This window comes from Amblyomma americanum, chromosome 1, assembly GCF_052857255.1.
Source record: "Amblyomma americanum isolate KBUSLIRL-KWMA chromosome 1, ASM5285725v1, whole genome shotgun sequence".
NCBI classification, from domain to species: Eukaryota; Metazoa; Arthropoda; class Arachnida; order Ixodida; family Ixodidae; genus Amblyomma; species Amblyomma americanum.
Window position 1 is genome coordinate 543,656,552 of NC_135497.1, and position 13,453 is coordinate 543,670,004.

Here is a 13,453-nt window from a genome sequence, read left to right on the forward strand (position 1 = left end):
ACAGAAGGAACGAAGAGGACCGGGTGGGACGCATTGCTGCCGTTATATGATCTCTAATCGTCTTTGAAACATTTGTCAGGCAGTGCTTTCAAATACGTGAAAAGGTATGTTTGGCGCATCACAGCTCCAGCTGCCGCTGAGCGAGTTCTTACAACGTGAAAAAGCAATGCTTGCTTTCCTATCCCTCATAGTTATGTCACACCCAAAAATAATTGTGGAATCTCCTTCATCACGCTTTTCCATAAGCCGTATAATATTTCCATGCGTTTTGGTTTATGGTTTATCGTCCCAAAGCGACTCAGGCTATGAGGAACGCCGTAGTGAAAGACTCCGGAAATTTCGACCAGCTGAGGTTCTTTAACATGCACTGAAATCGAACAGTACACGGACCACTAGCATTTCGCCTACATCAAAATCCAAGCGCTCCATAACGATCGCAAAGTACAACATTGATGACTTGACTACACAACTCCTCATTGCGGCAGCACTATGAGCAGTACTTTTGAACAAAGAAAAGAAATCGCGCTGAAATTAAAAAATTTGGGGAACACTTAGCTCCGCCTTGTTGGTATGATGCTATAGCATTAACAGGTCTTTTCTACGGCTTGGTGTCCTCTGCATATTTTGTATTCGAAATTTGAGGCTATTTCGCATGGTCTCATAACGTAACATTTAGCCCGGCGAGCAATGAGCACTCGACCGTATAACCAGCCAACAGCCACCCGCTCGGACATGTGACGGCGCTTGGTCATGTCACCAGGTATCGTAATCTAGTATCTTAAACCCGCTCAGCCACAGCGTTTAATGCCGGGATGCATGAGGCGTTTTTACGGCGTGAGGCCGGCGATTTTCACCCGATGGTGAGCGCCGCCACCAATGTGGACCTACCAGATAATTTTCGCACGTCGTCCGACGACGGTTGATGAGGCGGCGCCTGACGCGAGCGAATAGGTGCGCACAAAGCCCGCTCTTTTCCGATATGACTGCTTGCGCACGTCGCCGTCGACGAGGCCGCCATGGCCGACGAGCACGTGGCGACTTGGGGGGCGGGCATGGAAACGTGACTGTCTTGAAGATAAACGACTCATCACGCATAGCATGTCTTTTTTTTATGGGGACATGAATTACTGTCGTATGAAAATGGGCGCGCGCGTTTCCTCAAGGTCGGTGGAAGAAAACCACGCGCGCAAAAAGCCTGTGTTGTCTCGAGCGTGTGGTTCTCGATATCTGGACATGTTCATGCGGAGTAATGTGATGAAAAAAAAAATCCGAGGGATCTGGTTGCATGTTACATTCTCGAATTTCCTGTTTACATTATCCCTACGTCATAAGACAGGCCGGTGATCAGCCATGGAACTTAAAAGCTTCACATCCTGAGCCGGCCCTCGCCCTCCTAACCAAGCCAAACTTGCGACAAGCCAAGTGGGAGCTCCGCGTTTTTGCGCCACTGCATGCAATGGACTCTACCGTGGCGCGCGCGCGCACACCCACACACTCAGCCCAACACACACACACACACACTTGCAGAAAAAGGCAGTGAACTAGGGCGCCAGAAAGTCACGTGCATGCAGGTACAATTCCTATACAAGCGCATCCCGAAAATGGTTACACGTTTAAATGGTATTATTTAATAATTTGTACGCTGAGCAACCTGTCACCATACTTGTGTATAAATGCAGGAAACACATGCTGTGTGCAAGCAGCCTAGGTAAAATGATCAGCGCCGTTCGTAAGTAGAAGGCAGCATATTTTCATTTTTGCGAAAGCATAGCAGCTCATAAGGAGGAAAATCAGGCCCAGAGGTTTGGAAAAACCACGTGACCTAATCAGAAAAAGAAAAATTAAGTTTCGTAAATAAAATACTCTCCGAAGTGGATTCCGCACCCACGAAGGGAACCCGCCGCATTGGCTCAGTGGATAGGGAGCGATGTCAGTGCACGCTAAACATCCCCAGGTGGTCTAAATTATTCCAGAACCCTCCACTACGGCACCTTTTTCTTCTTCTTTTTTCACTCCCTCCATTTTCCCTTTACGGCGCGGTTCAGGTGTCAGCCGATATGAAAGACAGATACTGCGCCATTTCCTTTCTCAAAAAAGAAAGGAAGAAAGGGGTGCCGTAGTGGAGGGCTCCGGAATAATTTCGACCACCTGGGGATCTTTAACGTGCACTGACATCGCACAGCACACGGGCGCCTTAGCGTTTTTCCTCCATAAAAACGCAGCCGCCGCGGTCGGGTTCGAACCCCCCGGGTTCGAACCCGACCGCGGCGGCTGCGTTTTTATGGAGGAAAAACGCTAAGGCGCCCGTGTGCTGTGCGATGTCAGTGCACGTTAAAGATCCCCAGGTGGTCGAAATTATTCCGGAGCCCTCCACTACGGCACCCCTTTCTTCCTTTCTTCTTTCACTCCCTCCCTCATCCCTTCCCTTACGGCGCGGTTCAGGTGTCCAACGATATATGAGACAGATACTGCGCCATTTCCTTTCCCCAAAAACCAATTATTATTATTAATTTTTACTTTCAAGGTTAGTTTCTAAAATTGGTTTTGAGGAAAGGAAATGGCGCAGTAACTGTCTCACATATATCGGTGGACACTCGAACCACGCCGTGAGAGGACTGACCTCTGGCCCACTAGAAAGTCAAAACCGTAAGCACCGCGAAATCGTTACGAGGTAGCATAGTGAAGCTTTCGCATCAAAAGTGAAGGAAAATAATGTTCCCGGCCGTGGCAATTGCTATCTAATATCTTAACCACCCGAGCTGCAGCCGGCGGAGGAGAAAGGGAAATGATATCAAGGAGAAATATAAAGGGGAGCGATAGCAAGGAAGCACAGGATCGAGTATTCGGGTGTGGCTCAATCCCCGGTCCGCTTTCGAAGGGGGATGCCATTCACATACCTGGCTTAATATCTCATATGGGCCCTTGAGGCTTGGGTGTTACGCATATTTTTGAAAGTATGGCGGAGTGCTTGGCGTAACGCACTTTGGCACAGGTCAGCCCGGTATTGCACTGCCTCCGGGATTGGCCCGTGGCCTACGGGCTATTGCGAGCGCTTTTCTTCTGTCTCTTTACTCCCATCTTTCACCTCCTACTATCAGCACGCAGGCAGCTGGGCGTGGCTCCGCATTGAGCCAGTAAGCAAGCCCGTGCTTTTCCTTTCGTCCTTCTGTCGACAACTCAACTCAACTCGAAAAAAGGAAGCACAGGGGCTCGAGCTGGGTTTGGGTATCGTCGCCTTCATCAACTTCCATTCGGGCGGCGTGAACTAATCAGCTTGGCGGGCCATTGCATTAGAGCAGCACGCCATCGCAGCAGCCGAACACCACGCTGCAAGCTTTCTCCTTCACAGCTCGTCAGTAGACTTAATTGTTGTCCGTAATTTTTTTCCCCGTTGCGAAAAAACTGGACAATTATGGTGAGTCAGGTTATAACTGCAACCTCTTTCGAAAAAATAAAAACACTGACGTGTAAACAAATGCGCAACACAAGGTTCTTACTGATGCTTATACGGCCGCTAGTTCTGTTCTGTCACCAGTCATCAGATTTTCTGTACAGCAAAACACCATTTATCATGAAGACACAGACCGTCCCACGGGGAGATGTTGGGTGCAGCGCTAAAAAAATTCTATTCCACTCATTATGCTCTGGACTCACTGAGTGATAGCTGGGCCTTGGCACAATTCTGGAACGTTTAGCCATAACTTGTGTGATGTGCATATATACCGCCAGTAGTTTTTGACAAATGGCCCCTCAAAGTCGGACAAAGACGGGGCGTGTACACCGCTTCAACCCCAACCCGACTTTCTTTTTCTTGCACCGCAGTAAAGGAACAGACTAGGGGAGCCGCACAGTCAGCCCGGTGCGAACACGCTGGGTGGAAAAAAAAAAACAGAAACGCGAAGGGTGCCCCCCTAACGAGGAGCTTGGCTTGAGGGGAGGACGCACAAAGCGGACAATGGGCGAAGCTTACTAGCGTCTCTCTCTCAAACCGGGAGGAAGAATGTAAGAGAAGGAGGAGGAGCTCAACTTCATGCGGCCCGTGGTGGCGGCGTTGTGAACTAGGAGCGGATGAACCAGAATCCTGGCCATGGAAACAGCTGATTCCGCGGCTAGTTGCCGATTTTTTGCGTGTCGTCTAAAATAAAGGTACTTTGCGGATGTCTGAAGTGCGTAGAAAAATCTGATTGAAGGCAGTGAATGCTACGGGCCTCTGGAAATAAACTTACAAGGAGCGCTGGGCTCGAAAATCGACGAAGAGAACATATTGTGGTGTGTATTTGCTTATTATCGATGACAACAATGGCCCAAAGATGCCCTTTGGTTTAGCGTAAGGTGTGTAGTTCCGTTTTTTGTTTGCTAAATACTAGACGACCGGGAAGTGTGACATATGGGGCGAAATAAATTTGTATGGTTGCATGATCGTCTGTTCTTTGTATGTAGGTGTGTAAGTAAGGAACGATCAAGGACGAGAAAAACGATTAGGCGCACACTACCAACCGTCTTGCTCGTCCTTGCTGCTTCGTAACCTTGTATAAGTTGTTGCAATAGAGCGCACGTCTATGCTCTGCTGTGTGAACCCGAGTTACATATAGCGCACGTCCACGTGAAGCCAAGCTGTACATTCCCCATTATTCCCTATTTCATTCCCTGACCGATACCAAGAAATGGCTGGCGGAATTGGCATGACATGTCGTTATCATTTCAAATGGCCAGCATGTCTGCTAAGGCGAGCACACGCGTGTCAAGGGCACAACACCTTTTAATGCTCGAATTCATGGAGCAGCACCCGGTGCTAGCCCACGCTGCCTCACCCCTTTCCGGGGGCTACACGGCGGCTCGCAGGCGCGAGCTGTGGCAGGAGCTTGCGGCCCTGCTTAACGCCACACGTGGCAGGTGTGGTGCACCCGCTGCAAGAGGGAGGAGGCATAGTTTTTTGCAGCGGGAAGGTGAGCGTGTTAACAACGGTCTGCCGTATGGCCCTTGAATATGTCTCTCCGCATCCTGTCGCAGGGGCACTGGAGGCGGCAGGCCGCGTGTGCAAGCTGCGGGCGCCAGGCCTCGTGCAATGCGTCGCAGCTCCTATTTTGTTCCTCCAGCCAGGTATGTGGTAAACCGCGGTGACGTTACTAATAATGAGGGGGGAATGATAGTGGAGGCTAATGAAGAATAATGAATCTCAACCTCGGGGCCATGTACTGTGAGCAATGCACACACAGAATGAACTTGGAGACACTCGTGCATGAACGTGGGGCGCTATGCCTCTTGCAGAACCAGCACCGTGTGTCCGTGGGGGAGATAATAGGGACGAGCGGCCTGCAGCAGGCAGATTCGCGCTCTCCATCTGGTAAGTGAATTTTTAGTCATTTGATGTGTACACCTAACAACTCGTGCACATTGTTGACCTCATTGTGGTTTTTCTTTTAGTTAGGGAGGGATGCGAATGCTGAGGTAACAAATGCAACCTAGAGTTATGTGCCTTGTACTATCTTGCCCTCTTGGTACTGCTCTTTTTCTTCTTGTGTGTCAGTACCTAGTAACCGCGTGTTTTGCGCCAATACACACTCTGCTGAAACTGTCCACTAAGCAGTGCTGTCTTGTGGAATGAATTCACATAGATGGTACCACCCCGGATGAAGATGAGCTGGAGGAGGAGAGCATGCCTTGTGACACACCCTGTGAGTTGGTGTTCCAATATCAGGCTGCACATTATCCATTTCGCAAGCTACCTAACATTAATACCATTCGCAGGAGCAGACTATCAGTATCACTTTACAATGCCCACACAAGTTTGGTTTGGTTTATGGGGCTTCAACGTCCTAAAGCAACTCAGGCTATGAGGGACGCTGTAGTGAAGGGCTCGGGAAATTTCGACCGCCTGGGGTTCTTTAACGTGTACTGACATCGCACAGTACACGGGCCTCTAGATTTTCGCCTCCATCGAAATTCGACCGCCGTGTCTTTCGGGTCAGCAGCCGAGCGCCATAACCACTCAGCCACCGCGGCTGCCACCCACAGAAGTGTCTTTCATATGCACCACTGGTACCTTGTGCAAGCTTTTTTCCTCTTACAACGGAAACTGGTGTCTGCGATGGTTACACACATGTACACATTGAAACAATGCTGTTTTTGTCATACCGCTGATTATGAATGCTTTTATGTACGGCTCCTCAGTATGCATGTCAACAGTACTCCGAGATATTGCACCAATCAGTCAGTTTATTGCAAATCGTGCTCCACTATATGACAAGTGTACATTCAGTCACTTTTTCCTTTTGACAGCTACACAGGAGCAGGCAGCGGTGGTGCCGGGCCGTCCGAGCCAGCAGCAGCGGAGCACGCGGGCGGAGGAAGTGCACCAGCTGCTAGCGGAGACCTGGCGCACCAACGACCTCCTCGCAGCCCGCATTGTTGAGGACGTCGCATTTCATGCACACTTCCTGGAGGTATGTGCAGACAGCACCCACCCCATTTAGTGAAGGAGAAGCAGCTGCATGCAACATGTATCTACATTAACAGTTCGAAACCTATGCCTGACCTCTAGAGACATTTCAGTAGGTCATCTTTATGTGAAACGAGCCCTCCATGTCTGTGAAGTGTGCAAATGAAGCTCCTTTTATGTGCAGCACCAAAGCTAAACATCAGCAGCAGTGCGCAGCCTCACGGCGGCAGTGAGAGAATTGACTGCTGCCGTGACAGAAACCGGGGCCCAGATGGTAAGCACTGCTGATGCGGCAAGGGCCGACACAGTGCGCCTCACCGAGCAAGTGGTAATTGCGGTGGCCTTGATTGTGCGCATCTTGAACAATCATGTACAGCCACCGCAGTCACCGCAGTCACTTGTTGGGTGGGGCTTTTTTTTCCTTTTTTACCTGTTTTTTCTGTTTTTTTTTCCTTCTGCAAGGTGCAGAATATTTTTTTTATATCCCTTCTAGGTGCAGGCGTTATGCATATATTTGTTTTCCTTCTGCAAGGTGCAGAATAGTTTTTATTTCTCTTCCAGGTGCAGGCGTTATGTATATATTTGTTTTCCTTCTGCAAGGTGCAGAACGTTTTTTTCATTCCCTACAATGTGCAGGGTCTTATGTATGAATGTTTTTTTCCTTTTGTACTTTTTAACTTGTGTGAAGTGTACAGGCTGTGCAATATTCGTTGTCCACTTTGGTTTCGTGTTTCAATGTGGAAGCATTGCTAGTCCCATTACGAGAAAACTTGACGGCATGTATGAGGACTCGCAGACGGCATAGAAAATCCCAGTCATGTCAGGATAAATTTGCTGTCATGAAGTGGTCGCACGGCGCACACGGAAAGCTGAGGGCTGCCTTTCCTGACGGTCATATACATGACATTTGCCTTATACACCCCCCACTGGCTGAGTTCAATATGGCGCAATTTTTCCCTGTTACATTCGTGTCAAAATTGCAACCCACCATTTCTCGTGCAGCGATCCAGGTGGTGTCATACGCACGTGCTTTCACATTCCTGCACATAACAAGTCTGAAGTGTGTGTGCAAATTTTTTGTTATGGTACCTTGCAACATTTTGCAAGACACACAAAGTGTGTGATATGTACTGTTTACTTTGATTTCGTTTTTAGATGTTACCTTTTTACCTTCTGCAAGACACACAACGTATGCTATATCTAGTCAGTGTATGGTTTTCATATGTTCATTAATTTTCCTCCTTCGCACATTCACTTAATTGTGTGCTTTAACGACACTATGTGACACATGTGCTTATAGGGACAATGTTGTAGAGGGCTGCGGGTTAATTTACACCACGGGGTTCTTGAACGTGTCTACACATTGCGCAGCACACGCACACTGTCCATCGCAGTGTGACCGCCATGGCTGACAGTTAACCTGCTCCACATCGGTAGCAGAAGACTTCAAACACTGAGGTGCCACGACGGGGGTTAGCATGCCTTGTGCCAAAATATTGGAAGATATATATATATAGCAACTGTACAGCTACCGTAGTCCTCCATGAAGTCAGCAATAAAATTCCAATAAGAAAGGGTGTCAGGCAAGGAGCCACGATCTTGCCAATGCTATTCACCGCCTGTTTACAGGAGGTATTCTGAGGCCTGAATAGGGAACAGTTGGGAATAAGATTAAATGAGATACCTAAAGAATCTGGGATTCGCTGATGACATTGCCTTGCTGAGTCACTCAGGTGAGGAACGAGTTAGGCAGAGCAGAACAGTGGGTCTAAAAATTAACATGCAGCAAGCCAAAGTAATGTTCTACAGTCTAGCAAGGGAACAGCAGTTTACATTTGGCAGTCACAGCTGATCGTGAGACGGAAAAAACTAGATAAGAATGGGGTGGAGCGGATATGGCCGGTTCTCTCAGATCATGAATGGCAGTTTACCAATATCCCTTTGGCAGGGCATGTAATTGGAAGGTAAGATAACCGCTGCTCCTTAAGGGTAACAGAGTGTATTCCAAGAGAAGGCAAGCATAGCAAGGGGGGCAGAACAAAGTTAGGTGGGCTGGTGAGAGAAGTTTGCGGGCACACTGTGGACGCAGCTGCCAAAGGACAGGGTTAATTAGAGAGACATGGAAGACGACTTTGCCCTGTAATGGGTGTAGTCATGCTGATGATGATGAACGAGAATTTTGTCATGTTAAAGTCATTCAGACAGCACAACTTGCCATATTCATGATGCATTCCGTTGGGCGTCAATCTTCTTGGAACTGATAGAGTTTGCCATTGAGCAGAACATCACACGTCGTCCTATTGATATCCATGCATTTTGTGGGTGATAAACATTTTCTATTCAAGAAAAATGTTTTACACACTTATAGAGCATTGCTTTAGATGTGTATCATGGTTTAAGATGTGTGGCGAAGTGCGCTTTGTGCTTGCATAACTCACGTAGAAGCTGTGGCAACACGTAGGCCGCTAGTATTGTCATAATTGTTTATCATGTTTGTATGTTGCAATTTGTGTACCACACGTGAAGATGTTACTTATTAATGGTATTGCAAGCAGTACATTTTGCACCTATCGGTTCAAATAAAAACACTTGTGATAAATGCTTCTAAAAAAATAAAAGTGCATGCTGAAAGGAACGCTGAATTGAGCTGTATGGGCATATGTAGTGCACGAAATGTGTACAGGTGCTCTTTATTGGTATTTCAGTTAAATTTGAAAGGTGTGCTTGCACCGTGTATTTTAGGAATACATAAAAAAAACCTCCTCAAAGTAGGACATAACCAAAGAGGACAACACACCTCACCGCGCGTCCCCTAACTCGATGACGCTAGTGGGCAGACTGGGTGAGTTTGAAGGATGGCCGTTCTGCCCACTGATGTCATCACGATAGGGGATGCGCTATGAGGTGTGTTGTCCTCTTTGGTTGTGTCCTTTTTATTTATTCCTAAATTACAGGGCGCAAGCACACCTTTAAAATTTATTGAAATACCAACAAAGATCACTTGACATCTCTTGCATTACAATATGTCCATCGAAATCATTTCAGCCCTTGAATGCATATCGAGCAAAAAAATTGCTTCAGTGGGAGTTCCTCATTTCAATAAGCATCACACACATTTGGTGCTTTGTTTAAACAGTACACTTTTTATTCACCCACTTAAGCACGCACACACACACACGCACACTGCGTAGGAGGGTGCACGAAGACGGTTTGGCTTGCCAGACGAGCTGTTTTGATGCCAATTTCGACTCAGGAAAAAGACTGCACAGTGGCTGTGCGACCAACTCGCCAATGAACAGAGAGGTGCGCAGGAGAGTGCGTTGTCTGTGCAGCAACAGGTGTTGTGCACGCTGCGCTTCTTCAGCGCCGGCAGCTTGTAGGCACACACAGGAAACAAAAAAAAAATAGAAGTCGGCACTTTGCGAGCTGCGGCTAAGGGCACAGCCACAATGCCGAGTTGCTCACACATACGTGTACACTATACTGACACGAGGGGATGACGCTGCCAACAGTAACCGTGGCTGCTGTGTTGCACAAATGAACGCCTTGGCCAGCTACCCTGCGAGGTGGTGTCGATGGGCTCAGTGCTGGCGACGCTGGAGTTGCCGCCGCAACTGAGGACGCACCGTGCGCAGGTATGCCAGCCTCTGGAGACTGGTTCTCCGAAAAAGCTCGACAATACCCTCGCGCACGGCTCTCCCCCGCAGGTAGGTAAGGCGGCTTGCAGCGCCTTGCGTGTGGACTGCAGCCGGAGGTGGCTCGTTGTCGTCCGGGTCAGCGGCATCCACGTCTCCTTCTTCTGGCAAGGGGTCATTCAAACACAGGTTGTGCAGCGCAGCACATGCTCCGATTATGAAGGCCGCTCGCTCCGCCTCGTATTGGAGCGTCCGGTACCTTTGCAGGCACCGGAAGCGGCTCTTCAACACGCCGATGGCGCGCTCCACAACGAATCGCATGGAGCTATGCGCTGAGATTAATAACCCCTCTGGAGACGCCAGACTGGGATGCCCTGGCACAGCTGTCAAAAGCCAGGGCTCCAAAGGGTAGCCACGGTCCCCTGCATAACAGAAATGATGTGCAGTTAAGCGTGGCCTCTCTCGTCCTCACTCATCACTCTTGATACAATGGCAGCAGATTCATAGCAATGTCCAAAAAAAAGCGCGAAGATGACCGGTCAACAAGACGCACAAATACGCACACACAAAGAGCAGAACTTGCGACTGACTATTTTGTGGAAACAGGGACACTTATAAAGGAGGAGGAAACAAGGTACACGCTCAAACACACCGTGCGCATTGAGAATACATTATCGACAGGGCCATTTGTGATTAGTAGGAATGGAAAGCCCCAATGTACCCATGTAAGATTTCGATGTTTCTTTGCTAGACATAATTCAGATGAACCGACACAGTCGTCACCCCTTTTGGAGGTGAAGTAAGCCTCGATAACCTCTTTCGGTTTTCATTTTTGCCTCACCACGGAATTTGTAACCGGGGTGGGGGTTTCTTATTGCTTACCCAGAAGAAACTCGCCACCTTGCAGCAGTCCTTGCTATATCTCGTGGCGCAGCCACGAATAGAACCACGAAAAGGCGTCATGGTCCGATCCGGGGCAGCGGGGGTCAACAGCTATAATTTTCATGTTGGAGTCGCACACCTGTGAGAGAAGGCACACCACAAGCTTAGTTGTGAACTTCTGCTGTCAAGGCCCGAGCTTGCAGGCGAACATGCAGTCAAAAACGGAGAGCGAAGCCTACTCACTATCATTGTGTTGAGAGCATAGTAGCCCTTACGACTCCAAAAGGCGGCCTTGTGTGCAGCATTGCCCCGTGGCGCCTTGATGGCGATGAGTGTGCCATCCACACACCCAACGACGCCGGGGATGCTGCCGTGGCGAAGGAAGCCCTCCTTCGCCGCCGCCTTCTCTTCCGGGCTTGCCGGGAACCGCACCCAACCATCCCGCGACCCCACTTTGACAATTGCTGCTGACACCCGCCTCACACACTTGCTGACAGTGGGCTGGGCTATAGCGACGTTGCCCTCATTGCCCACGGCGCCTTGAAATCCGCCGGTGCAGAAGAAGCGCAGCGCGCACACCTGTCGCTGCACTCACAGCGCACTCGCCCGCGCACCTCCCAGTTCATCAGCGAGTCAGTCGCATAGCCACTCTGCAGTCTCCTTCCTGAGTCGAAATTGGCGACGAAACAGCTCGTCTGGGAAGTCAAAACCGTCTTCGTGCACTCTCCTACGCCGTTGCTCGCGCGGCCAGCCGCGTATGGCAAAATAAACCGCCGCCATTTTGCGTCTCAAACGCGTTGAGACTGTTTCCCAGTCTCAAAAATTGTCTCAATCTGCCCGCATAATTAGGTGGCCAACGTCAACATTTCTGGGCCACCTACAACGTCAGTCAGTGACGCAAAAAGGCAAAATGGCCACCGCCCACGGCCGACCAATAAGAGAGGGGCAAATGAGACACTTTTTGAGACAGTTTCGATTGAGAGCGATCCGTAATTCCGTCCCTGGTCGCCTGCGCTCGCTCGCATTGACGGGAGTTTCACCTCCTAAACGGTCTTCCGGCGCACCTGAGACTAAGTGTTAGCACTTGCCACAGCACCAAGGTCAGAATAATTTAAAAGTTTAGAATAACTGCAGAACCTACGCTTGGTCAGTAACAATGCAATCGCCATAGGGTGGCAGTGCTTAACAGCAGTGCAGTGTCAAAGGTAACTGTATGCAGTGCTCATAACTGGTTAATCTAATTTGATGTTTAGAATGCTATTGGCAAATAATTTCAGAAAATGGCTCTACCTTACTGGGTTTAGCAGAATGTTATGTGCGTACAATAACAAATGCTAAAAAATAAGAATAGCACATGAAAAAAGCACTGCTGTTTGTGCTTATTTCGCACGATATGCACGCCTTGTAAGAGTGGAATGGTCCCAAAACATGTCCTTCCAGAGCAACCAGATGCCCTTCACGGTGGAAATCCACCCTCAAAGACTAGTTTCTGTCTAATACTAAGCTGGCCTCGCGTGGTTTACGCATATGCCTCTCCTGTTGCTATCATTATGAGGCACATGGCTACAACACAGGCACTGCTGCTGCACAGCCTGCACTGACACCTAACATGTCAGTGATGTTTTAGCTGCCAGTGCATTTTTTTAAAGCAGTACTAAGAATATGTAAACTTCAAATGGAAAAATTCTAGTTATCATTAATATTATATGGGCCACGTTTGCAGACCAAACTGAACATATAAAGTAACTGCATGAGCGGCAAGAAATAAACACGCAACTGTTTTAAGTGGAGAGCACGGTCGTGAAAACAAAATTTTAATAATGTATTCATATAATAAATCTTCATATAACATGTATTTTTGCACGCTGATTCTAAATATGTCATTTCATTTTATGTAAAACACTTTCTGGAGAACTTATGTAAATTTTTATGCAAGTATTTTGCAAAATGCTTTGAAGAAAATTTGTTGTGGGACACTCACTGAAATGTATGCCACTGGGTTTTCTTGGCACCAAGGACTGCAACAAGGGTAAAATTATTATCCTGGCTATCATAAAACTTGAGTTATTGGATATTGAAGCTGCCACTTCAGAAACGGCGACACACAATTTCCTTCGCATTTCTGAAACGGCCGCTTCAATACCCTATAACTTAAGTTCTATGATAGGCAGGAAAACAATTTTTCCCTTATTTCAGTCCTTGTTACCAAGAGAATCCAATTGCTCATATCAGAAAATTACCCGCAGCAAACTTTTTTGTAAGCTGTTCACAAAATATATGCAAAAATTTATAAGCCTGCTGAACGACTTGTTTTACGTGAAATGACATATTTGGAATCAGCACGCAAAAATAAATCTCTCTTGAAGAATTCGTTATTGTGACTTCATTAACAAAATTTTTCTTTCTATGACCGGCTTCTTCCTTTAAGTCTAGCCAATACTAGTCCCATATACCTGTCATTAAACCACGAAAATAAAACGCATATAGCTTACTGAAT